Source organism: Pteropus medius, unplaced genomic scaffold (assembly GCF_902729225.1).
Source record: "Pteropus medius unplaced genomic scaffold, Ma_sr-lr_union100, whole genome shotgun sequence".
NCBI lineage: Eukaryota > Metazoa > Chordata > Mammalia > Chiroptera > Pteropodidae > Pteropus > Pteropus medius.
The window spans coordinates 548596-572615 of record NW_024349224.1 but is presented as its reverse complement, the minus strand read 5'-3'; the positions used below and the strand labels follow the sequence as shown (position 1 = coordinate 572615).

Genomic DNA, 24020 nt, shown 5'->3' with positions numbered 1-24020 from the left:
CGGGCGGAGGACAAAGAGGCTCCCGCTCCTGCCAATATGATCCTGTCAACCCGCTTCCTTAACAAAACAGGACCCCTTAATGGAGTCGTGTCTTCAGGTGTGAATGGCAGGAAACGCCGCTTCTCCTTCCCGTCTCTGCCCCGGTTCAGCGCAGGGAGCGAGGGAATAAACTGCAGGTCGTCAGAAGTGGCAGCTGCTTGGGATCCTGATGAATATGAGCTTTTATTGATCTGATGGAAACGGAAGGTCCCGGTGCTCGGCAGCATCTCGCTCCCGGCGACGGCGTCACCGGGGCCTCGCGCGGGGCTGGGTTTCCGTTCTCAGACGCCGGGCCCGACCTCGTCCTTCACCGTGTCCGCGGAATCTCCTCGACCTCTGCGTGTTGCCGTGGTTTGGTGAATTTGTTACATTTCACTTTACATCATCATCTCTCTCTCTCTCTGTTTTCTTTTGTGATAGGGACCTGGGACGCCCCTCCGGCCATCCGGTCAGGGCCTGGGCCGGCGGCCTCTTCTTCGGGATCTTTCTCACCAGACTGACAGTGCTTGAGACAAGTATGCAGTTAAGCTGCTAAGGTAAGTCTCACGACGTCAGAACTCGCTGCCCTGGACACACAGCCTTGCCTCCCGACTTGTGCCACTGACCCGACACAAACCCAGCCCAGCAGCCGCTCTCCTTCCCCTGCTGGCCACGACAGGGTCCCTCTTCCCGCGCCTGAGCCTAGGGCAGCGAGGCGGCTGGCAGGACCTCCTGCCATGGGGCGGGGGCCGGGGGTGCGGGGCTGGGCATCGCTCTGTGGTTTGCAGAAGGTGTGTGTGGGGCGGGGAACGAAGGAATCGTGAACAAAAAAGTCACGGTCCCCCCTGTGGCTTCATTTCCTTTCTCAAGTTTTCTTCTGGGATAAATATATAAGGCTTCGGTTTCAAATTCTGAGGTGCCGCTAACATATTCCAGTTCCAAGAAAGTGCTGCTGTTATTTTGAGTAGTTTTGATACAAGCAAATCAAAGTGAAGATTTGAAATAGCTTTTCTGAAAGCCCAAGCCGAAGTCATAAATTATTCTGCACCATGATTCTTTCTGATAGTGAAACCATACCTCTCTGCCTGACGTTGCTGAAATGTGGAAAAGGGAAAGTTAAAAATAAAATGAAACATTTAAATCTCGGCTGTTGAGAACCTCAGATAGACATCAAGGCCAGTCGATAAAGGCCCCTATCAATTAGGCGTCCACGGTTATCATCCGATTGGGTTTCTGAGCAGGGCGCAGGCCCAGGGGCCCAGCGCTGAGTGGGACGGGCTGGGGGCCGCCACGGGGCCGGGGAGCGGGTAGCCAGCGGGTCTGGCGCACAGGGCCAGGGCGGAGCCACCGCCTCGCGCACTCTGCACTCTCAAGGGAGAAGGTGCCGGTGGCCAGCGGGTTGGGCGTCTGTCCCCTTTAGCCCCGTTCGTGTGAGTGAGCGCTGTCGCCCTCACACCGTGGTGGCCGTTGCTCACCAGCTCCGTGCGTGTGTCCGTGTCGAGAAAAGGCTCCACGATGGCTTCGAAGGTTCAGGGACGGGCCCTCTCCCGGCTCCCGGGAGCAGCGGGGTCCTCGGCGATGGGGACCGCCCCCGGGCTGCGGGCCGGGCTTCCAGGCGGAGCTGTTGGCTAGTCCCCCTCAGCATTTCGCAGGCAGAACAATTTTTGGTTCTGTAGCTGTTTGCTTGGGAAAACAAGCCTGCGGTTGCCAGTGAGGCTTGGAATTTGCCTGCCAGATAAGGGAAGTCTGCGAAGACTATTTTCCCTCTTGGGAGGCAAAACACAGATGGGGGAGTCAGGAGCCTCACAATGTTTAGCTGCTCCATCGGTGGCAGGGATTCTGCCGCGTGGATGCTCACGGCTTCCGAAGGCCCGGCTCAGCGCCGCCGCCGCGGGCCAGGGGCGCGGCTGCTCCCCGGGGAGCGGCACCCAGCTCGTCCTGGAGCGTGCTGTGCCGCGCTCCGTGCCCCTTGAGGTGGGCGGGGGCAGGACGGTGAGGGGCGGCCGTGTCCCCTTGACCCGCCCTGGGATGAGCCGGGGAGACCAGGGCGCCCTGCCGTGTCCGAGCGGCGGCGACTCCCGCTCCCCTGTGACCGACGCAGAGCCGTCCCCCACGTGGTGGCGAGGACTCTCGAACGCACGGTGGCACCGGCCTGGCCAGGCTTCCTGCCATCGAGGCATGCGTGGCAGAGCGTGGTGCTGGGCTGCGCTCCGGCCCCGGAGAAGCCGAGCACAGATGTCGTGTCCTGGGCCCTGGACACAGCCGCGGGACGCTCCGGCGTGGGGCGCGTGCGTCTGCGAAGGGCTCTGGGGCCCCGTGAGCCGGAAGCGGGGCTGGAGGTTCCTACCCAGGAGCGAATCCTGTGCCCAGTGCAGCCCTGGAGCCCAGCTGGCTGGCCGTCTGTGGCCCTTGGTGGCCGCTGGCGGGATACTCTGCTCCCTCCCCTCTCCACGGATGCTCTCCCGTCCTTTGAAATGGCCACTCGACGTGATGAAATCCCGGTAAAATGCCGTGCGGCTGCGGCTTTGGGACAGCCAGACGGCCACCCCGAGGCGCCGTGCCGTAGAGAGCCGCGGCACCCTTGGGCAGCGAAGCTCACGCGCGTCACAGCGGCCGAAGCCTCCGCGGCGTGGGGTTCCGGAGCATCGTGGGTCAGTGGCACAGCCCCGGGCGGGGCCTGGTGACTCCCAGAAGGAATGGCTCTTGGAGGCCTGGAGGACACAGAGTCGCCCCACCGTGCCAGGGGCACGGCAGGACCCCGGACTCAAGGCGCCGGTTCCCCTGTGGGTCCGGCTGTCCCCAGGCGGCCGCGTCGTGCTGTGCAGACGTGTGTGACGTTGCCTCAGCTAAGGGCTGTGGTGGGGCGCTGTGCCTCCTGGGCGATGACGGTGGTGAGCCCTGCACACGTGTCACGTTTGCCCCATGGGGCTCGGGCGTGGAGGGGGGTGTGGCGAGCCCTATGCGCTCCCTGCAGCCGCTGGGCCTGGTGGCCAGGAAGCCCCTGTCGCTCACTGTGCCAAGCCCCTGGCCGGCAGGGGCAGCCCCCGGCTCCACTTCCCGGCGTGGAGACTGAGGTCGGGAGCATACGTGGCCCCCCTGGTCACACAGCTGGCAGGTGGCGAGGCCGCGGTCTGAGCAGGCTTCTTCCTGGCTCTGGACTCTGGTCCCTCGGCCGCGAGACTAGATGGACACGCTCCTTACCTCAGGAAGCGGGCAGCCAGCCGCGGGTAAGACGCTGTCAGGCGTGGTAAAAGCCCGAGGTGGGGCGGGGGCCGGCGGTCAGAGATGGCCCCGGGGAGCACGCTGGACGTGATCTTTCCGGGTGAAGGGCCGGTGGGGAAGAACGTGCCCGTTCGCGGGCCGGGGTGCGAGCCCCCAGGCAGGCGCTGTGAGCTCTGGGGAGGGCCGTGGGCTGGAGGCCCGGGTTCCCGGGGGCTTTGCGGTCCCCGCCGAGGAACTCGCTCTTGTGTTTTGTCGCTGGAAGCAGAGCGTGTTTGGGAAACCCACATTCCCAGGCGTGGAGACGCTAGGGGCCCGCATTCCGCACGGGGCTCGCCCCGGTTCTTGGTGGGCGGTCTGCTGTGGCCTGAGGGTGTGCCACTCATCTAAAGCTGGGCGTCCGGGCTTACAGGCCCCGTGGGTACAGGAAAGGGGGCCAACTGCAGTGGGGACACGGGAGAGCCCCATGGCTGCTCCTTGGGCCCCAGCATGAGCTTCCTGTGCAGCCCGGGGAGGCCTGAGCTCCAGCTGTGGGCTCGTGAAGAGCTGCAGGCAGAAGGCTTCTGGGGCTCCCCGTGATTGGGGGGCCATGGTCTGCTGAAGTCTGCGGGGCCTCAGGGGGTGCAGGCACCTCCCATGCCCTGCGGGGAAGGGCTAAGTGTGGAGTGAGCTGTGGTCGCTTCAGCGATGTGGACTGCGGGGTCCGGTGACAGGCGGTGTCGGCAGCGAGGACCATCGGCGGGCACAGGTGGCACTAGTCGTGAGGACCGCTGGCGGGCACAGGTGGTATTAGTCGCGAGGACCGGCCGGAAGGGCACAGGTGGCATTAGTCGCGGAGGACCGGCTGGCGGCACAGGTGGCATTAGTCGAGGACTGGGCCGGGCTGGCACAGGTGGCACGGGTCGTGAGGACCGGGCCGGGCGGACACAGGTGGCATTAGTCGTGAGGACCGTCGGTGGGCAGAGGTGGCATTAGTCGTGAGGACCGTCGGCAGGCACAGCAGAGGCCTCTCTTCCCTGGGCAGCCCGGTGCTGTGCGAAGCAGAGAGCCTGTTCGGGAATTCTAGGTCCTTCCTAGACCCCTAGAACCCCAGGGCTGCAGAACCGTTTGCGGTGAAAGCTGCCTTTTCTTGGTAGGTGAGGGGACAGGCCAGAGAGGGCAAGGGCTCCCCACGGTCGCATGCCCCATCACTGGTGGAACGAGACCAGAGTGAGACCCAGTGTGTGCGCCCACCACAGTTCTCGCCTGAGCACGACAGGGCTCGGGCGGTGCCGGCCAGCAAGGTCTGCCCACGGCCCACCGGGGTGCGGGTGGGGCGGGCCCAGGACCTAAGTGTCGCGCAGTCCACAGTGCCCAGCGAGGTGCCGGGTGCACTGAACGGGTGGCGGTCCCTCGTGGGCGCGCTGACCTACCGAGCCCTCGTCTGTCACCATGGGAGTGCCCTGTGCCTTGGCTCACGCGAGCACTGTGTGCGCCAACCCACCCAGACCTTCCGTCCCATCCACACGCGATGCGGAGTTCCTGTGTGTGTGATATTATTTGATGTCAGAGTGGCACCGCACCCCCAGTCCCCCACCCCCGCCAACGCCCGGCACATGCCAGGCCGGGCCCCGACGCCTGCCCGGGGTCTGCCATTGGGCCCACTTCAGGGCTACAAACGCCTGAAGGTCAGATGGTCACTGCTGCTGCCAGCCCAGCCTGGGGACGGCCTGCGCTCTACTCCCGCTGTGGCTGGGGCAGGGCCCCCCGGGGGCTTTGGCCCGGCCCACCACGCATCCTGGGCAGGCCTAGTCCCCTGGGGAGGCGTCCTCGGCCCACGTTCAGATGGCAGGTGCGTGAAGCCAGGTGCGTGCAGGGCAGCCTGGGAGGGGCCTCTCAGCTCTTGCCAGTTGCGGCCAGCGGGGGCGTGGGCAGAATTGTACCAGGAGGTCATAGTTTCTAAGAAAGAGAAATAAAAAAAAAATCTGGTTCCTTTTTTCCCCTCTGACGTCGGCAACTGATTTACGTTTTAAACACACTTTCTGCGAGTGTGAGTGTTTCTGTGCAGTGGGCAGACCTCGCCTGCGCCGAGCACAGGCTCACACACAGCGGCCACGCAGCAGCCCTGGCCAGTGACGCCCCGCGCTGCCCGCAAGACAGCGGGAGTGTGGAGAGCGAGAGGCGGACGAGCCTTCGCAGGCCGCTGGCCACCCCCGCTGGCCCCGCGTTTGCTTTCCGCACGCAGGCCGGGCAGGTCCTAGCTGCATGGGGGACAAGGTCCTTGTGGGCGGCTGGGTGGGCACCCCATGTCACTCTGGGAAGGTGGCCAGGATGCCCCTCTGTTCCCCACCTCCCTCTGTCTCCCCAGGGCCTGGGTCCCTGGGCACCTGCCCATGTCTAATCTGGGGACAGCCCGATGAGTCTGATTCCTGCCCCCAGGACCAGGCGACAGAGCCACCCTGCCCTGTGCCAGTCGTGGGTCCGCTTGGGAGATACCCCGGCCTCCCATAAGGCAGCAGGCCACCTGGCGTGAGGGACAGGGTGGCAAGGCAGGTCAGCCCACCCGATGTGCGCTCTTCCCTGTCCCTTCCCGCGAAGGTGACCCCTGTCTTCAGCCCCCCGAGAGGCAAGCAGGTGGTCCGGCACCTCCGGAGCTGGGCCGCGTGCGGGAGGGCTGCCAGCGGGTGCTGAGGGTCGGGCTGTGGTGTCCGCCGGGCAGGGCGTCCGCTCACCTGTGGCCTCACGTCCAGCCGGCCCTGCCCGGCCCGGCCCCTCCGTCCCATCCACACGCGGCGCGGAGTTCCTGTGTGCGCGATATTATTTGTTTTCGTTTCCGTAAACCCTTTATTGTTTGCACAACTGCTGTCAGACTGTTTCCTGAAAGTATCACAGGATAATTGCGGAACGCCTGCATAAGTAATTTCCTATGAAGTCGGGCCTCGTCTGCACGTGAAACTGTGTCTCGTGGCTGCGTCCGTGGACTGCATGACGTCGCGGCCGTTTACCGGGCCCGCCCCTTCCCCACGGCGGGCCGGCCTGACACGGGGAAGTAATGAGATGCCACCGGGCACTCCCGGAGGGCGACCCTCGGGTCCGACGGTGGCAGAAGGAGCCCGCCCCGGCCGGCAGGGAGGGCCCGGGCTCCGGCTCCCCCGCCGGCTCGGCCGCCTGTGCCAGGCGCTCCCTCCGACCACATTTCCGCGACATTAATGGCGTGCGGCAGTGGGAGAAACGTGTTCCATTCTCAAGTCTAACCCTGCTGTTATCAAAGTAACTTCCAGCTTATTAGCGACAAAGGACTTTTCTCCTCGCGGCCGCCCTGTTCGCCAGGGCCCCCTGAATTAAGCGGCCGCTTCCTGTCCTTTATATGCACGGCCACATCTGGGCAGCCGCGGCAGCCCGCGGCTTAATAACAATCACCTTGCCTTCAGTCTCTGCTGATTGTTTCTAATTCACTCTGACAGATAGTGCCTGACAACTCGCCGGCTTCCCTCCCTCCGTGACCCGAAGTTACTCACAGCACTTACATAGTCTGTCATTTTTAATATTTGATTTCATTTTAAGTTATGTGTTTTACTGAGAAGATGAAACCAAAAAAAAAGGGGACTTGTAATGGAACATAAATTTAACCCTTCCTGCCATCCGGCTCCGGCCCCGGCAGCTCGGCCCGCGTCCCGGGGAGGGGGGGCCTCCTCCCCCGAGACTGCGCCTGCCGCCACCCCCCCACGTCCTCCCTGTTCCCCCTCTTCCCTTCCTTCCTCCTCCCTCCCCGCCCCCGTCTCTGCAAACAGAAGGTCCAGGGCGCGTCCTCCCCAGTAGCCCTCGGTTAGTCCATGGGCCTGACAGGGCTGCTTTCTGCTTTGCGCCCAGGTCCTACCTCAGAGACCTTCGGGGATTTTACTCCTGATGGAGGGAGCCGGGGAGAGGCCTGGTGGAAAGTAGGCGACCAGCCTCAACCACAGTGTGCAAACACGAATTTGATCTTTCTTCATGGGAGCTGGCGGGGCAGGGAAGAGCCACCCGTCCCTGGCCTTGGGATGAGGGCTCCAAAGAGTGGGGACAGGAGGCGGCGGGGCGAGGCTGGACATACGTTCGCTCTGCCCTTTCTCTCCGAGTCTGCTCCAGGAGCGGCCTGCGGGCTGGGCTCCGTGCAGGCGGCCGGGCTTCCCACATCTCTCGGGGTCCACTCCACCATGACTTTGCCTTTGTTCGCCACTAGACAAAGGCTCCTGTGTCCCTCTTGGCCCTTCAGAGGTCGAGAGCTGCGAGGCCGTGCATTAGGTCAGCTTTGCAAATAGACACCACAAATAAGAGGCACGTTAACCCAAGGCGCCTCGCTGCCTCTGATGGCTGCCTGTGGCCCGCTGTCTGTCCACGCAGGGCAGGATCCGGGTAGGGTCTCGGCTCGAAACCAACGTCACCATAGCCCGTGGCCTGGTCTCCCTGTAACCGAAGCTCACCCCACGTGTGTGAGCTGTCACACTCAGGTCCCTGTCCTCCAGAGCCCCGAGTTAAGTGTCCTTGAGACTCGTAGCTGCAGCTGTGCACGGAGCACAAGTGTGCGGTCTGGGGCCTGGCGGTGGGTTCCCGGGGGGCAGCGGGAGCCGAGTCCCGCCCAGCGTGCCCTGTCATGGCTGTGTGTGCCGGGGCGGTGCGGGGACCTGGGGCCGGACCCCCACCCACAGGCAGCCACTCTGCTCCCCTGCTCGGGCCCGGGCCTGTGGACCGAGGACCGGGTGGGCCGCCCGGCTCCTCCCATGGCGTCCCCAAGCCTGTCCCTCCATGGACCGGCTTCTCGCCAGGCTCTCTGGGCACCGTGGGTGAGTGGCAGAAGCAGCTACTGTCTAAGGGGGGAACTTTTCTTCTCCTTGGACCAAGTACCCCGTCACAGAGTCCCTTCCCTTCTCGGAAAGGGGTGGGCAAGGCAGGAAGGCTCTTCATTCTGCAGATCTTGTCCTGGTCTGGGCATGCTCCTTAAACAGAAAAGGAAGACTCTGCACGGAAGGCGAAGCGGGCACCCACCTTTCCCCCGCGTGTCTGCCCAGCCTGCACTGGCCCGACGGTCTTTGGGGGTGAGGTGGTAGGCTGGGGGGGACCTCCATGTCTCTTTCCATCTCTCCCGAATGTGTCACCCTCCAGGAGAGAACAGGCCTTCCCCGGTGCGCGCGTGTGCGTGCACATGTGTGTGCATGTCGCACGTGTGTGCGTGCATGTGTGCGTGCATGTGTGCGCGTGCGTGCGTGCGTGTGTAACAGACCGCGGGGCTCGCTCGGTTTCGCGGGTCCTCCCAGCCTGGCTGGCCCTCACACTGCCCTCGCTCAGTGAAGCTGGGCCGAGAGGACCCAGGGCAGGAGGAGGGACCCGGGGCACTCCAGGGCCAGCGTGCCTTCTGCCTTCAGCAGGGTGGTCGGGAGGATTTTAAAGACGGTTCTGCATTGAGGTTTAACGTCCAGCAAGGCCAGATGACGCTTTTCCTCCCCTCAGAATGGACCATTGGGCTATTACTGGTTCTAGTTTCAGAGCCAGAGAGAAATCGGGGACTGGATCTCGGACCCGGTGAGCGTGGCAAGCCCGGAATGCGAGTCTGGTGGCCGGAGCAGACAGCACTGCCCGCCCTGGCTGGCCCCACAGTCCGGGGTGTCTGTGGAGTGAGTGCGGGTTAGCGGGCAGGCAGGTCAGGCTGAGGCCTGGAGGGCTCTGGAGGCCACCGTCCTCCCAGTCTTCCACTTGGCACGGCCAAGGCCTGTCCCTGAGTTCCGGACACCAGCCCTCAAAGTGTGTGCCTGGGATTCTTCAAATGTGTGCCACCACCCTGCGTGCGGAGGGGCTCACATACAGAGGGAGACTCAGAGAGGATGCGGCCAGTGCCACCGAGAGGTCGAAACAGAGCCGTGGACGCAGCCCTGAGGGGCAGAGCGGGCGGCGTGAGCACCGTAACCGCGAACTGGCCAATGGCGTGCGCGCAGAGGCCGCCTGTGCCGCGTGGCGGAGGGGAGCTCGTCGTCCGGCTCGGAGACAGCCCACGGGGGGCTGGCGCTGCCCGCAGGCTGCAGGGACCGGAGGCTTTTCATAGAGCCAAGGAGAAGGCAGAAGAGAGTCCTGGACTTTTCCAGAGGCACTGGCAGGCGAGGCCGGTGGGACGGGGCAGGCGGCCGAGGTGGCCCCCCCAGGCGGAGGCGGGAGACGGGGCACCGTGGGAAGACGGGACGGGATTGGAGGCGGGAAGGACAGGAGCTCTGTTTTCGCGGAACCGAGGGCTCGAGCGGGTGTGCGTGGCGGTGTGGCTGGTGCCGGGCGGCGGGAGGAGCCGCGTGCCCGCCAGGGAGCCTGTGGTCCACTGCAGCCTCCCCAAGAAGCGGGCACCCGGGGCGCCCAGCACCCTCCGATGCGGGGGCCAGGAGAGCGAGCGCCCCTCGGCCTGCTGCGCGCCGGGCCGTTGGCCTCCTCTTGCTTGGGGCTCAGAGTGGCCTCAGAGAGAGGCGAAACGGGGACAGCGCCCGGTTTGGGCGTCCAGACAGAGACGACCCCCGTGCCCCACCGTAGCCACCGGCCCCACACTTCAGGCCGGGGCCACGGGCTCCACACAGAGAGTTGTCCTTTAAGAAATAACACACGCGCACACGCGCACACACACACACACGCACGCGCGTGCATTCACGGGACGGTGCACATTCCCTGTCCGCGCATGTCCACAGGACGCTCGGCCCCACGTGGGGCGTGTGCCGACGCCACGGGCAGATGCGAACCGTGCAACGATCGGCAGATTCACCACGTCTGCTGCTTATTCTGCAGTTCCAAGAGCAGAATGTCAGTGTGCTCAGCGCCCTGCCCTGCGCCTCGGTCACAGCGTGGAGTGCTGGCCGAGCTCAGCTTCCTGGGCGGAGGGTCGAGACCCGCGGCGGTCAAACATGCTTATGTGAAATCCAAACATCCAGGGCCGCTGGTGATCCTGAAATCAAGGCACAACTTATGAAACGAACACATAATTATCTTGTTTATTCAGGGTATAAATAGAGTTCATGCATTAAAAAATGTTTCTTCCCGATAAGGACTTCAGCTGGCGTTTGGTCTCAGATAGTCTCTCCCCCTCTCCCTGTCGCTCGCTCTCATTCTTTCTCTCCCTGTTCTTCCCCCCCGCCCCGCCCCCATCTCCTTGAAATGGGGCAGGACCTGCCCGAGCCCCCCGGCTGCCCGGGAAGAGGCAGGGTGGCCTGTGGCTCTCGGAGCACTTCCGGCGTGCGCCCCGGCTGCCCACATGGCCTTGGCGGAGCGGGGGTCAGGGGCGCCCGTGGGGGCCTGGCGTGCTCGGATACAGCCCTTCCACAAACCAGGGGAGGGCTGCGAGGCCTGCGTCTGCCCCCGACAGCCCAGCCGGGGACCTGCGTCCTGAGGAGACAGCCCTCAGGCCCTTGGAGAAGGATGCCTAGCTCCAGACCAGCCCTGTCATCATCTGCACGCCCTCCTGGTGACTTTTTTACTGAATCGTACCTGCCCGTAGACAACATATGTTACATTTAGCTTTGTCTTAAGTAATGATTTCCGAGCGATCTATGGTTTGATGTTCCAGTCATGGATATTTTCATGTTAAATACTAAAATGCCGTATGTACCGGTTAATTTTTTAGGAGTTTTCCTGTGTAGCAGCTGAATCACCCTGTGTCCGAGCAGGATGCCCGCGAGGCGCCGGCTCTCCGCGTGGCCCAGGCTGGAGGCGTGCGCGTGCTCCTGTCCTAGGGCCTCGCTCCAGCCCCTCGGCGAAGCCACCTCTCCCGAGGGAGCTGGCATGTCCCCTCTGACCTCGCAGCCCCGCCTCAGAATCCCTAACTGCCATCTACCACGTGCCGCTCCGGTCGCGCCCGACCCGGCGATGCTGGGACTGGGCCACGCTGTCTAACTTCGCCACTCGCCTTCTCGGCCGGAGGGTTCCGGGGAGCGGGCAGCCTGCCCTTCGCGTCAGCCGAAGGGCCCGGTCTGCGGAGCTGGCCGCTGGCCATCCCTCGTCTTCCTTCCTTCCTTCCTCCTTCCTTCCTCTCTTTCTTCCTTCCCTTTTTTCATTCTTTTGTTCTTTCATTCTGTCTGTCTGTCTGTCTGACTCGCTACCTACATCAAGGGATCTACCATCTACGTTGTATCTATCGTCTCTATCTGTGTGCATTTCCATCATCCGTGTATGTATCACTGTATCTCTTTTGTATTTTCTCTCCTTCCCCGTCTTTTTTCTTCCTTCCTGTCTGGTGAGCCAGGCGCTGTTTCAGGCCCCATGAAAAGCAGAGCCTGTGAAAAGCCCCTGTCCACAGGTGTCCGGCGTTGGAAGAGGCCGGCAGTAAATAAACAGGTGAAGAAACCAGGAGACTGTAGAGACCTGGGCCGCCCGGAGCGTTAGCCGGGGGCGGGGGGCGTGGGCAGGGGGCCAGGGACGGCCCGCTGCGGGGGTGGCTGAGGCCAAGCTCTGCAGAGCAGACCGGAGCCCGGGGGGCCGGGGCGGCCGTGGACGGTGCGACTGCTCGTGCAGAGGCCCCGCGGCAGGGGCAGGCTCGACGCCTTCGAGGTGCAGAAAGGACATCCAGGAGGAGGAACGAAAATCTGACTGCGGCTTTGACAGGGACGGGTTTTTGCAACCGCCACTGCCCGGGGGCCACACTGTGCTTCTCAGGTGAGGGTCCCCTCTTCTCCACAACCCCCCGCGTCAAACCCCTCTGCCGGGGAGAGTGGGCGGCCCTGCGCCATCCCCCGCAGGGTCGAGGCCCCCGCGGACACCCCGCTGTGTAATCTCGAGTGCCAGGTAACTTTCTAGAAGTGTCTCAGGCGAAGCCCTCACTACACGAAATAACAGAGTTTAATTCCGTACCGTCTGACTGCTGAAGCCACGTTTGCTGACGGTCCCAGGCAGCATCGAGGTGGCTGGGTTGGGACTGTGTCCTCGTGGGGGGGCCAGTGCTGTTCAGACGCGCACCCCCACGCTGCACGGGGCAAGGCCCAGGGCACACGGGGAGGGGCGACCTGGAGCAGCCCCTCCGCCCTCTCCAGTGGGGCCGGGGGTGACTCTGGAGCTCTGGGTGCAGCCCCGGGTGTGCCTGTGAGGCCGGCGCAGCTGTGTGCCGAGTGGACCCCAGTGCGCGCACGGTGACCCCGGCTCCTGGCCCCACAGGTCACGGCGTGATGGCCACGGGTGCCGTTGTCCACAGCACTGGGCTCGCCTCCCTCCATCTCCCTCCCTCCCTCCTCGTCCTTCGTCCCATCCTTCGTGCCCAGCGCTGGCATCGGCTGTGCCCAGGCCACCGCCGGCCATGGCCGTGGCTGCTGCAGCCGCCTGGGCTCCTGGCGCGGGTCTGAAGCCTCTGCAGGGCAGTCTCTGTCCCAGTGCAGATTCTTCTCACGCCGGCGGCAGGGGATGCGCTTCCACACCCTCCGCCAGGAGGGGCCTGCGTGGCGGGACTGGCCGCGGCAGCCACGCGTGGTCAAGCGCGGGGGCCGACGCTGGGGCGGGAAGCCGGGTCCCTCCCGTCCACCCTCCAGCTGTCCTCTGGTTAAACGTCTCCTGACTGTGTCGCCCCTCTCCCTGACCAGCAGCCTCCGAGTGAGGCTGCAAAACTCAAACACGGCAGTGCCATAGGGGAACGTGTGCCCTGGGGGAGGCCCCGTGGTGGCCCCGTGGTGGCCCGGTGGAGGCCCCGTGGTGGCCCCGTGGCGACCCACAGGAACATGGGTCTGCTGTCGCAAGGCCGTTGGCTCTTTCCAGGAGGAGCAGAAATCTGGGGTTTCAGACCGAAGTCCGTTTTTGCAAATCGACGAGTCCCCCGTGGTTTCCTGAACTTGCCGTGAGGCAGACTGAGCGCGTGTGTCGGTGGGAGCGGCAGGCGGGCCCCGAGGCGTGTTCCTGATACTCGCCCGCTCTGGGGGTGCTCCCTGGGGTCCTGCTGGGGCCCGGGGAAGGCCCGTGACGCTGCTGAGCAGCGCGCCTCGTCTGCTGACGGGGAGTCACTTGGACACGGTGTGCGGGGCGCAGTCCGCTCCGCGGGCCTGGGCTTGCGCCCCGGGCCTCAGGAAGGCAGTTCCCGTGTCAGCCCGCCTGACGCCCTCTAACGAGCTTCTCATTCCCAAAGGAGCTGCCTAAGCGAGTAAATCCCGCAGCGACTGCGAGGCGCCCCGTCCTGTGCCCCCAGCACCGGCACCCGCGACACCTCGCTGGCCTTTGCCGCCCCCACGGCAGCTGCTGGCCACGCAGCGTTGTGGCCACGCGGACGTCTCGTGCCCGTCACCCGGGACGGGTTTATTAGTGCTTCGCTGCCTTGTCGCCATTAAGTTTGATCAGTTTCAGCTTCGAGAGCGCAATGTTCCGTTTTCCATGGAGCGTTCGCCGAGTTTCAGTGGGATTCAGATCGCTGGAAACACTTCCGCGCCGAGGAGCCGCGGACTTAGTTCGGGGGTGCGATCGCTGGCTGGTGAATTCAAGGCTTCCCGATGTCCGGACTCGGGGCGCGGGCTCTGGGCTTTCTTTTCCCAAACCCAACGTGAACGCTTCAAACGCGGAGGGCCGCGCCGAGGCCGTGTCCAGTCGGGTCTGACCCCTCCGTGGTCACGCGGCCCAAGCCACTGCCGTCACAGTCTCGGGGCGCGGTTTTGCTTGGCTGTCACCTCGACTCGGCCGATAAGCATTGCAAAGCAAGAGAATTTTCCCCACAGACGACAAAGGGATGACTTATGACAGTGTTTCCTCCCGGCACCACTACACGAGCAGCTTCCCCCGTGAAAATATGTGTGTGCGGGTAACTGGCTGTTATTTACTCCGATCCCTTCTGTAATTCTTCGGCAATTTTTTTTTTAGGAGGAAACCAATGCAGGGGTTTCTTCGGTGGCTACAATCAGGATAAAGTGGTTCCACTTTTAGGTTGAGAGAGAAAGACAGTGATTGGCTGAGCCACTATTATGGAAAGTTTATTATTATTGGTATATAAGCGAGCTGGGGGCTGAAGCACACAGCAGTCGGATAATTTAGCTCGCTCCTGGAGCCAATTAAAAAAAACCTGTGTTGTGTCCACAGTGGGGGGATGGCCACAGCTGAGAAAGCACTGTCATAGCTGGGGACACACCTGTGGCATCCTCTTGGCGATGTGCACTTCGGGACGCAGAATGCCCTAAATCCCCTCATTACTGCCTTAGAGGCGACAGACACTTCAAGCGGGTCTCCGTTTATCCGAGATTACCAGTTAAACTCGTTCGAAAGCGGCTGTGGCTTGTGCACGCGATTGGCTGTTGGGGAGATGTCACGTTCCTGAGTGGCTGTGGCTTTGATTAGTGAGGTGCTGGACTTTTAGGGGAGCTCTTTCTAACTGAATTTACGGCTCTGGTTGAATGGCGCCTTTGCCGGGGTGTGACGTGTCTCCCCAGCTCCTGTACCTGGTCTCGCTGCGGGCGCATCTGGGGGAGTCGAAAGTCCCGGCGGCTTGTGTTCTTGGGGGAGGCAGGGCGCCATGAACGTTTTGGGCTTGAGCCAGCCGCTTTTCCTGGCCGTGATTGCAAATGACCGTGGTACGTATGGATGGCTGGTGTGACCCTGTCTGAGGAAACCTGTATTTTATAGGATGTCGCTTCAATGCACAATCTAGGCAAAAGAAGAAGAAAAACTAATTTAGCTGGCAGACGGTATTCTCTTAAATGAGGATTATGAAAAAATTTACCAAAAAAAGCTTTAAATATGGCTTTTCATTTAACCGTTATTACATCAATCATCAATATCAGTACTTAATAGCAACCTGATAATGTAGCCAGTAGGTGAAACAGCTATTAAAAAGTGTAAAAATATGATTAATTAGGTGGGGGGGATAATGCTCTCCCATTATTTAACGATAAGTACATATTTTTGAAAGTGTTTGTTTTTAATAATCGACTGCAATATTAGTTTGCAAAAATGTAATTGCTCCTTAATTTTGCAGCTTAGCTCCTTTGTGCCGGGTACAAAGGTAGTATATTTGTGTAGTTATTGTTTGCAGCACTCCGTGTAAAAAATCACGTTCATTTCAAGAAGCTGTTATGGTATTGATTCTGGTAAAGACTCCCATTAACTGACCAATCTAAATCTCATAAGTGATGTCAGGATAGTTATGCGTTCGCTTGGTTCAAGTATTCAGCCATTATGCTAGAATGCAGGCGGTGTCTGAATACGGCTGTTAAATTATTTCTAAATACCAAACCAGCACAGCTTAACAGTTCTGCAGTTCGAGACTGACACAAAAATGACAATCTGCCACCTCTTTGTTTTTTAAATATTAACGTTGTACTGGGGATAGTGTTTTTGGAGCACAAACCTGTGGCACGAGAGGATAAGTCACATAAACAAAGGCAGCTGGGCCTCGTGAAATAATGGAACAATGAGGCCCTTGCAGCCGCTCTCATCGCTCCAGTATGTTAATTAGCATTCTGTTGTGGCCGCAACACCGCGAGCGTGTCGCCCGGGCTGGGGTGCCGCGCAGCTGCGGGCACGCGTCCTCCTTTGTGAGTCCCCGGAGTCGCCTTGCGATTGGCATATGCGTTTGGGCCAAAAGTCAAGCCATCACCGCTGAAATAGCACACCATAGCCGCAAAATGTCATTTGTCTTTCCTTATTTTTTTCTCCCCTCAATGCCACATGCTATCCAGTGACGTAATCCAGTCTCCGTGCATCTGCTTCTGTGCTCTGTTTTTGCAAGAGGGTTTCTGGGGGGCTGGCACGCCAGCAAGCAGGAGGATTTAAAAGGCAAGCGGCCCCAAAAGGGTCAGATTAAAAATCGATTCTTTCTCTTTGTATCGTTTCCCTAAAAATGTTTTTAGGAATCTATGGAGTCTTAAGTATCACGGGCCTAGAATCTCCCCGGGGAGGGGAGGGGCGGCGGCTAATTCCTGAGGAAAGAGCTCAGCCGACTTCACCCCGATTCGTCACGTGTGCCCGGAACGGGGCTCCCAGCCCGCCGGGCGTGACGCCCACCTGGGTAGGGCGTTCTCCCCATCTCAGAGCCCGGGAGACTGAGGCAGAAGCGTGGTCCAGAGGCGGCCCCGAGTCGCAGGGCCTGTCTTCCTCCACCTGCGGGGACATCTGTGGCCGGAGAGCGTGAGGGTCGCCTGGCGGGACAAGGGCTAGGACCAGGGAGTGGAGGCAGCTCTGGTCGCCAGAGCGGGGCCTCGGAGGCAGGACCCAGAGAGAGCCTCTCGGGCGACCTCGCTGGTCGCGTGTGGCCGACGGGAGCCGCCCCCGGAGCTGCCGGGACGCGGTCCGGGTTCCTTCCGATGCCAGCTTCGAGGGCAGGCGGAGGAGACGCTGTCGGCCTGGTCGTCATAGGAGCTAAGTGGCCAGAACCTGCTTGGAATCTTACCCGGCAGAGTTTGGCTTGAAAAAGGAGATTGGTTCCCCTTCGGCCCTCCCCGCTCTCCGAGTCCTTCAGCGTCCTGTGTGCGCACGCGTGTGCGCCCTCCCCAGCACAGGACGCTCACACACACGCGTGCGCTCACGCAAGCTCACCCATGTATTCTGGCCACGCAGCACACGTCCTTTCGCAAAATTATTTTTGAATCAAAAATGACATTTCCTAGCGCCTTAAACGTACTATAAATTCAGATGGGGACCATCGCGTTGTTAAAACTTTTCTTACATTTCAGCTTAATTCTGCCCATCCCCTCGCCATCTGATCTGACTATGCCCAAAGAGATTTTTAAGGGAAAAAAATAAAACTCAAAAACACACCTGGCTCTAGAGTAACTTTCAGACTCTTCCGGCAAAGCGTCTCGTCATCCTGCAAAAGGAATGAATGCTCGGCTCCCAGGTTTTTTCCTTTAATCTGCCTCAAACCTGACGGAAAGTCACCCCCTTCCCCCACACAGCATCCGGGCCACCGTGCTGATCCGATCTGGTTCTGCCTTTCCACTGCGGAGGAATCGAACTGTCTGGTGTCTGCCGATGTGAGTGAGTGTCCACCTGAGAGCAAGCGAGATTACGGGCTAAGGGCACTCGCTTTTTTAAAATTCCGGCAGAACGGAGCGTTTCCCACTTTCCTGACCCCAGTGCTGAGCGCCCGCCTAGCTGCAGGCCTTCGGAGAGGCCTCGGGCCTTCCCCGCCCTGGCCTGGGTGAGGCCTGACTCCTGACTCGGAGATTTTAGGTCTGTTGTTTCTTCTTTCCTAGAAATTCACCCCCACTTTCCCTTGGTTAATGGCTCTTTAAATATTGAAATGCCTGGAAAACAAAACAAAACAAAACAAAACAAAACAAAATAAAATGCAGGCTGTCAAAGAAATAAGAACAACAACAAAAATGTCGGTATCTTTCAGAATTTGTCTTCCTAGTGGTAAAAGTATATAATTAATAGGAGAATTTTCCTCCAGATGTGGCTATACTATAATAGAGCCTTATAAATGCTACAGAGAGGAAAACTGCTTGGAACGAAGGCGTCCTCAATGAGAGCACACCTGGGTCTGACAAAGATTGCATTTAGGGACTGCCTCGCTATCAACACACAGAAAGACCAAGGCTCGGGAGCAGCTGGAGAGAAAGCCCGGCAAATCTGCATGCAAATAGCAGCACATTGTTAACTTAATCAGATGCCGAGGAGAAGATGTGCCAGAGCCCGCGAGGACCTACAGGCAGGGAGAGGGCCTGGGCTGCGGGCTCCGGGAGGGTGGGCCCCAGCAAGGTGCAGCCCGCCCGCCCGGCCTGCCCAGCCTGCCCAGCCCGCCCGCGGGCACTGAGCGCAGAATGCGCCATTCGCTCTTTGCAAGGACAGAAACCAGAGAGCATATTTCAATTGGAGGGAAGCTTTATTTTTTTTTATGGTGATAAAGGTAGGGGTATTTTTTTTGCCTGACTCCATAACTCCAATTAAATAATATTTCTGCTTAAATATCCGGGTGCATGAAGATAAGAAATACTGCCCGGAGTGTATAAAGAGAGAGAGATTTTTTTCATTAAAAAAAAAAAAAAGTGGCTCTCATAGATTGAAGTGGTGGGTGTAAATTGTGCCTTAAGAAGTGGAAGACACCTGTTATTTATATTTTCCATTAATATTAATGGAAATATGTATTTTAAATCCCTCCATCTTTTCGTAGAGCACCATAAAAAATAAAAAGTAATACTATTTAATCACCCACAGCTTAATAGTGCTTTAGTTGTTTACTGCCATCGTACTAATTGCTCTGTACTAATGTGTTTTTCTGTGATATCCAGTAGTGCTAAGAGAACAGAGATGCATAACCAATTAAATATAGTGTTTTTATGTTAAAAATATATCTGGCGAGGCGAGAAAAGGAACAGAAGCCGCCCCTAAGAAAGGCGCGTCGCGCCGCCTCCGCGCCCCCCGAGCGAAGGTGCCCATGGCCTCTTTTGGGCAAAGACAAAGGGGGTAATTTTTCTTGGCAAGAAAACAAACGCAAGGCAAACACAACAAACCGAGTGGTTCCTGTGTGTGCCCCTCCGGCGGCTGCCGCCGTGCTCTCCCCTCCGGCGGGATCTGGGTTTGGGAGGGAGAGCGGGGTCCGCCGGGGGCCCAGGCCGCGAGGCCGCGGGGCCGCGGGGCCGCGGAGGCGCCGTGTCCCTGGTTCCAGGCGAGCGGGCGCCGCGCGGCCCGGGGCGGGAGGTGGGGAACGGGGCCGACCGCGTCCGCGGTGATGAGCGAGGGCGGGGAGTGGCGAGGGCACGCGGGCCAAGGCCGCCGGGCCGGGCGCTGGACGGCGAGTCCCTGCGGGTGGACGGGAGCCCGCCGCCCGCGTTCGTTGGCGGCGCGCCCGGGGTGCGGGGAGGCTGCGGCCCCCGCCTGCCAGCCGGCCCGGCCCGGCCCGCCGCGCGGCCGCACTTCACCTTGCGGAGGGGCGATAATGAGATCAATTAGAGGCGCCGTCACCGCGCCGAGACAGCCGCGGGCGCACGGCAATCAGCGCGCCCCGCGCCGGCTCCGCGGCCTGCGCGCCCGCCGCCGCCGGGGCGCAGCGGGGCCCGCGCTCGGGGCCCGGCGCGCGGCTCCCGCCCCGCCGCGGCCCGCGCGCTCCTCGCGCCCTCCGCCCGCGCGCTCGCCCCGGGGCTGGCACGGTGCGCCCGCCGCCCGGCCGCGGCGGGGGGCCTGCGCCTGCGCGCACGTGCAGGTGCGGGTGGCCGCCCGCGTGGGCGTGCGGGCGGCAGTGTGCTCTGAATGTGGATGCGAGGGGAAGAGCCGGGCGAGCCCGGTGACGCCGGCAGCCCCTGCGGCCCCAGGAAATGGCGGGCGTCCTGGCGGGTGCTCGTTCGGGCTCCGCTCACACAGCCGGTGCGTGCGTTCTGGTGCCCAGCTGGCCCCCAGCTGGCCCCGAGGCCGCTGGGGGTCCCGCTGCAGCCGCCCCCGACCTCCACGTGCCCTGACCTTCGCCGACCTTGCCCTACTGGACGTCCCGGAGGAGGTGGGGGACAGCCTGGACGGGCTGGCAGGGGAGGCCTCCGAAAAGAACAGAGTGGTGCCAGCCGAGCACCTCGCGGCCCTCCTGTGTCTCCCGACGCGCCCCTGCTGAGTGGGGCGGTTTGGCCTGCGGTGGCGGGGGCCTGGCCACTCTGGGAGCTCCCCACTTAGATTTAATCCGTCCCCCCAAGGCCTGTGCCCGGCTCCGTCCTCCTTCTGCTGGGACATTGTCCCAGCCTGGGTCCCTTCCGCTGTCAGCGCGCAGCAGATCAACTGGGGGGGGGGGAGGGGACCGCCCCAGGAGCCCACACTGACCGGGTCCCTCATGAGAAGGACGCGTAGGCAGTAGAGCCTGTGAAGGGGGCCGCAGTGGCCCGTCTCCCCTGGACCGCCCAGTGGCACTCCAGCTCTGCGGGTGCTTGGCCGCCCTCCCTGACCGTGGGGCCGCGGTGCGCACCGCTGCGCGGGGGGCCAGGGGAACGCAGGTCGGGGCCTTGACTCGTGGGTCCCAGGTGAGCGTGGAGGTCTCTGGACTTCTGAGTTCTGCAGCGAGCAGTCTGGAGACCTGGGTGAGGGGGACAGTGACTCCCGCCCTCACGTGTCTGGTCGGTAGGGAGAACCTGCTGGAAACAATGTATTTTTCCCAAACAGAAGCTGTTTTGAAGTTTGCGTGTTCTCCCAGTGGGAGCTTACGCAACCTGCATGGGAAGATATGAGTGAAAGGCCTCCACCCCTCGGTCTGGCTGGTCCTGGGTCTCCCTAGTGAGTGTCCCCTGTGTGGGAAGCCGGCCCAAGCTGGGCGCCGGGTGGCGTCATTACAGCGGGGGCGGGGGGGTGGGAGCTGACGCCGTGCGGGACAGCGATGCCTGAGTTTGGCTTATCCCTTCTCCCCGGGGCGTCTCCAGCCTGAGCAGGTCGTGGGTGCCTCGGTTTCACTAAGTTGTTCAGTACTTTCGTTGACATGGTGGGGCCGGGCGCACATGGCCAGGAGGTCCCGGATCTGAGAAGGGTGCAGGGTGGGCCAAGAAAGGGGACGCCGAGGGGCATGGGGGAGGGGCGGGGACGGGGCAGGGCGCAGGAAGGGAGGCTGCCGCCGGGCGGCTGTGACAGTGGCTTCAGCAGATACTGCAGGGGACGGGGCATAAAACGAGATCGGTGCCACTTCACAAGCCATCGCGCTGGCCTGGGCTACTGGTGACCTTGGTGACAGCACCTTGCTCGGTGCCAGGCTCTGTGCTGAGTGCCCTGCAGGTTTGCCTGGTTCCGTTTCCACAGTGGCCCTGAGGCGGGGCTTGAGCAGGTCGCCGTTTGGACGAGGCGGCTCAGACCCACAGGGTGAGGCGACTCGCCCGGGGTCCCAGAGCTGGTCGGTGGCCTTCGGAAGGTGGCCCAGCCCTACAGGGACACGCTGCGCTTTGTGCCTCCTGGACGGAGCACCTTAGGCAGGGGCTGTGCTGAAGACCCCACCGCAGACCGAAGCCAATGTAGCTCCAGGAACGCGGGCGCCCTTCTGGGGGGCCTTTCCGGAAGACACTGTTTGCCAGCAGTCAGCCTTTTGTCCTGTCTCGATGTGGCCCAATTAGGCAATTGCACCCCTAATTAGCCAGCCTCAGGCGCTCCTTGTCGCCTGCATAAGAATTCGCACACGGGCTCGCACGCTGGCAGGAAGCTGTCCCTGGTGTGGGGGGCAGGTCCCTGTGCGTGTTGGAGGTGGGTGCGCCCTGTGCGGTGTGGCCTGGGCAGCGTGACCACCCAGCCAGCCTGTCCGCCCCTCTCGGAGGACATGGTCGCTTGGTCCTACGAAGCTTCGAGGCCAAACGAGTCTGAGTTATGAGTGGCCAAAAGGAGGTGAGACTCAAGGAGTCAGAAATACTAACTTTTAGCACTCTAATTCAAAAGTGACTCAACTGATCTGTCTCAGACCGTGCGGGAAACTCGGCTGGAGCCCCAGGCGTGTGGGCGCCCTGTGCAGAGGGTCTGTGCCTGAGGCTCTGGGTGTCCCCGCGCTCGGGCTCCCTGCAAGGTCCCCGTCTGGCTGCGTCTCCGCAGGGACCTGCCCGGTGTCCTCCCAGGTGCCCGGCACGTTTCTGTGTGACCGGCATGAATCGGGCTCCCAGAGCAAGTCCCTTTTTTTATTGGACCAGTGCTTCTTGGCGCCTGCTGTGTGCTAGGCACTGTGCTGGGGCTGGATGCCAGGCGACGTCTTTGTTTAAACTCGGGGCAGACGGAGGGCTAGGGCAAGAGGGTGCAAGCGGGAGTGGGGTGGCGGGGAGTGGTGTGACAGGGAGAGGTCTTGGGACGCCTCCCCGAGACTTGCAGGTGTCCAGACAGAGGGAGCAGGGTACAGGTCCTGAGGACAGTGGGGACAGACTGCCTGCTGCGGGAGCTGGGGCCGGGGAGGAGAGACACAGGGAGGTGCGGCCGTGGTGGCCCAGGTCACGTGGGCTTTGCAGGCCGGGGCAAGGGCACCCTTGAGGGTTGGGCATCGGAGTGCCATGCTTGAGAACGGCCTGCTGTGTGGGTGACAGGAAGTGGGCGAGGCCTTGATGGGGGACAGCCTGACAGATAGACATGGGCCCTTTTAGTCCGTCCCTTGGCCCCTGTGCCCCCATCCAAATATCTTTAATGTATTGGAGCCTCGCTTCCTAAACCCCCATGAAGGTCGCTCCTGGGGAAAGCAGCAAATATTTCTTACTGAAATCCTTTTGTTGGAGCAGAGGAAGCGGGGAGAGGAGGGTGCTTTTCACTCCCTGGTTTAAATCTCATCAAAACACCCACGTGAGACCTTGTCAGAAAAATGGACTTTCTTTCGTTCACATTCTGGCCGGCACGTCGACTCCTCTCCCACCGGTTGCTGCCACCCGCCTGCCGAGCCAGCCCTGTGCTCATGTCCCACGTCCCAGGTTAGGGCTGGCGACCCCGTTATTAGAGGAAAGTTGTCCCGTTCGAACTGGGCACAGACGTGCCAGTCTGTGGACGGCCCCCGGGGCATGCCGTGGGCTCAGCTCCTCCCCGATGCTTTGGCACAGTTTGGACAAGTGCGGTGGTCAAGGGTCAGCCGCCCATTTCCTCCGGGACATTTGGGCAGAAAATCCACAAAACAATAATAGATCAATACATTTAAATTAGAACGTTTGAAAAGTCAGTCATTGTATTTACAAATTAATAAAGCGCCGTCAAGAAAGTGTCTGCATTTCTTTATTCAGGGGTCCCGGTAATTTTTCAGATTCAGCGTGCTTTCGGGGGGCAGGCTGCGGGAGGGAGTCCTTTGTTCCTAAGCCCCCGTGTGAAGCGAGACGTGTCCTTGTGTCTCTGGTCCCGCCGTGGGTCAGTCACCCGTCACGGCTCGGCCGCGGTCAGCGGTGAGGGGAAGGGTGCGGCCTGGCTCGGCGGAGGAGCTGGGACACCCCGGACTGTGTGGCACCCTGGTAGCTTCGGTGGGATGGAGGTTACAACGGGCGTGCCGGTCCCTGCGGTGGCTCTGACTTCGGAGCACATGGGTGATCACCGCGTTATGGAGATTTGGTGTAGGAAATGGTCATTTATCAAACATAAATCCGGGGGCCATTATTCTCTGTTCAAAAGAATTCCCCGTGGAAACCCTCGAAATTAGCCAGCTTTCTTCTGTGCATCTGGAAAAAAATGTGGGGTTTTCCCCCCCGAAAACAAAGAATGCGACCTAGGCTTCCAGGATTGTCCGTGCTGCATCCAGCCGGGCAGGCCGCCCCTCGCTCAGGTCGGAGTGCGCCCCCTTCGGCAGTGAAGGGACCCTGCGCCTCGCCACGTGTGCCCACGGCCACTCACTGGTCCTGTTTGATTTCTCTCTCTCCCTCCTTTTTCGCCCAGACGTTGGTTGAGTGTCCACGGCAGACCCCATGCTGGGCACGTGGGGCATGGCACTGGACCGGGGACGAGGCCAGGGACCTGTCGTGGACGCACCACCTCGTGGGCGGCTTGCAGAGGGCACCCAGAGCTGCTTGGGCTGCAGGACGTCTGGGCTGGGCCCTGCACTGGGTGGGGGTCTGCAGCCCCTGGGTGTGGATCCCGACACTGGGGCCAAGGCTGCGAGGAGATGCAGGACCCGAAGGGCGTGTGGAGGTCGGAGGCCGTGTGCGTGCAGGATGGTGCTGGGCGAGGACTGCCCGGGGCGCTGGCGTCAATCGGGGGGCATTGGTGTCAATCGGGGAGCGCTGGCGTCAATCAGGGAGTGGTGGCATCAATTGGGGTGCGGCGTCAGTTAGAGCATCGGTGTCAATCAGAGCATAGCGTCATCCAAGTACTATAGCATCAATCGAAGGCATTAGCGTCAATGAGGCGCAACTTATCATCGAGGGCATGGCGTCAGTAAGGCGCTAACCTAATCGCACGAGGAAACGCTAGCGTCGAAGGCAGCCGGTGTCGAGAGCATAACGTCGTCG

The 24020-nt window shown here is 61.4% G+C and overlaps 1 protein-coding gene across 12 annotated transcripts in view; it reads left to right on the top strand.

The window, feature by feature from the left end:
• ZNF536 (zinc finger protein 536) overlaps positions 1-24020 on the top strand; it is a 341362-nt gene that overhangs the window by 99255 nt on the left and 218087 nt on the right. For all 12 annotated transcript variants that reach the window (XM_039880738.1, XM_039880733.1, XM_039880739.1 and 9 more), the window contains one exon: positions 460-575. The gene's annotated coding sequence lies outside the window, so the exon portion shown is untranslated. The remainder of the gene's footprint in view (positions 1-459; positions 576-24020) is intronic.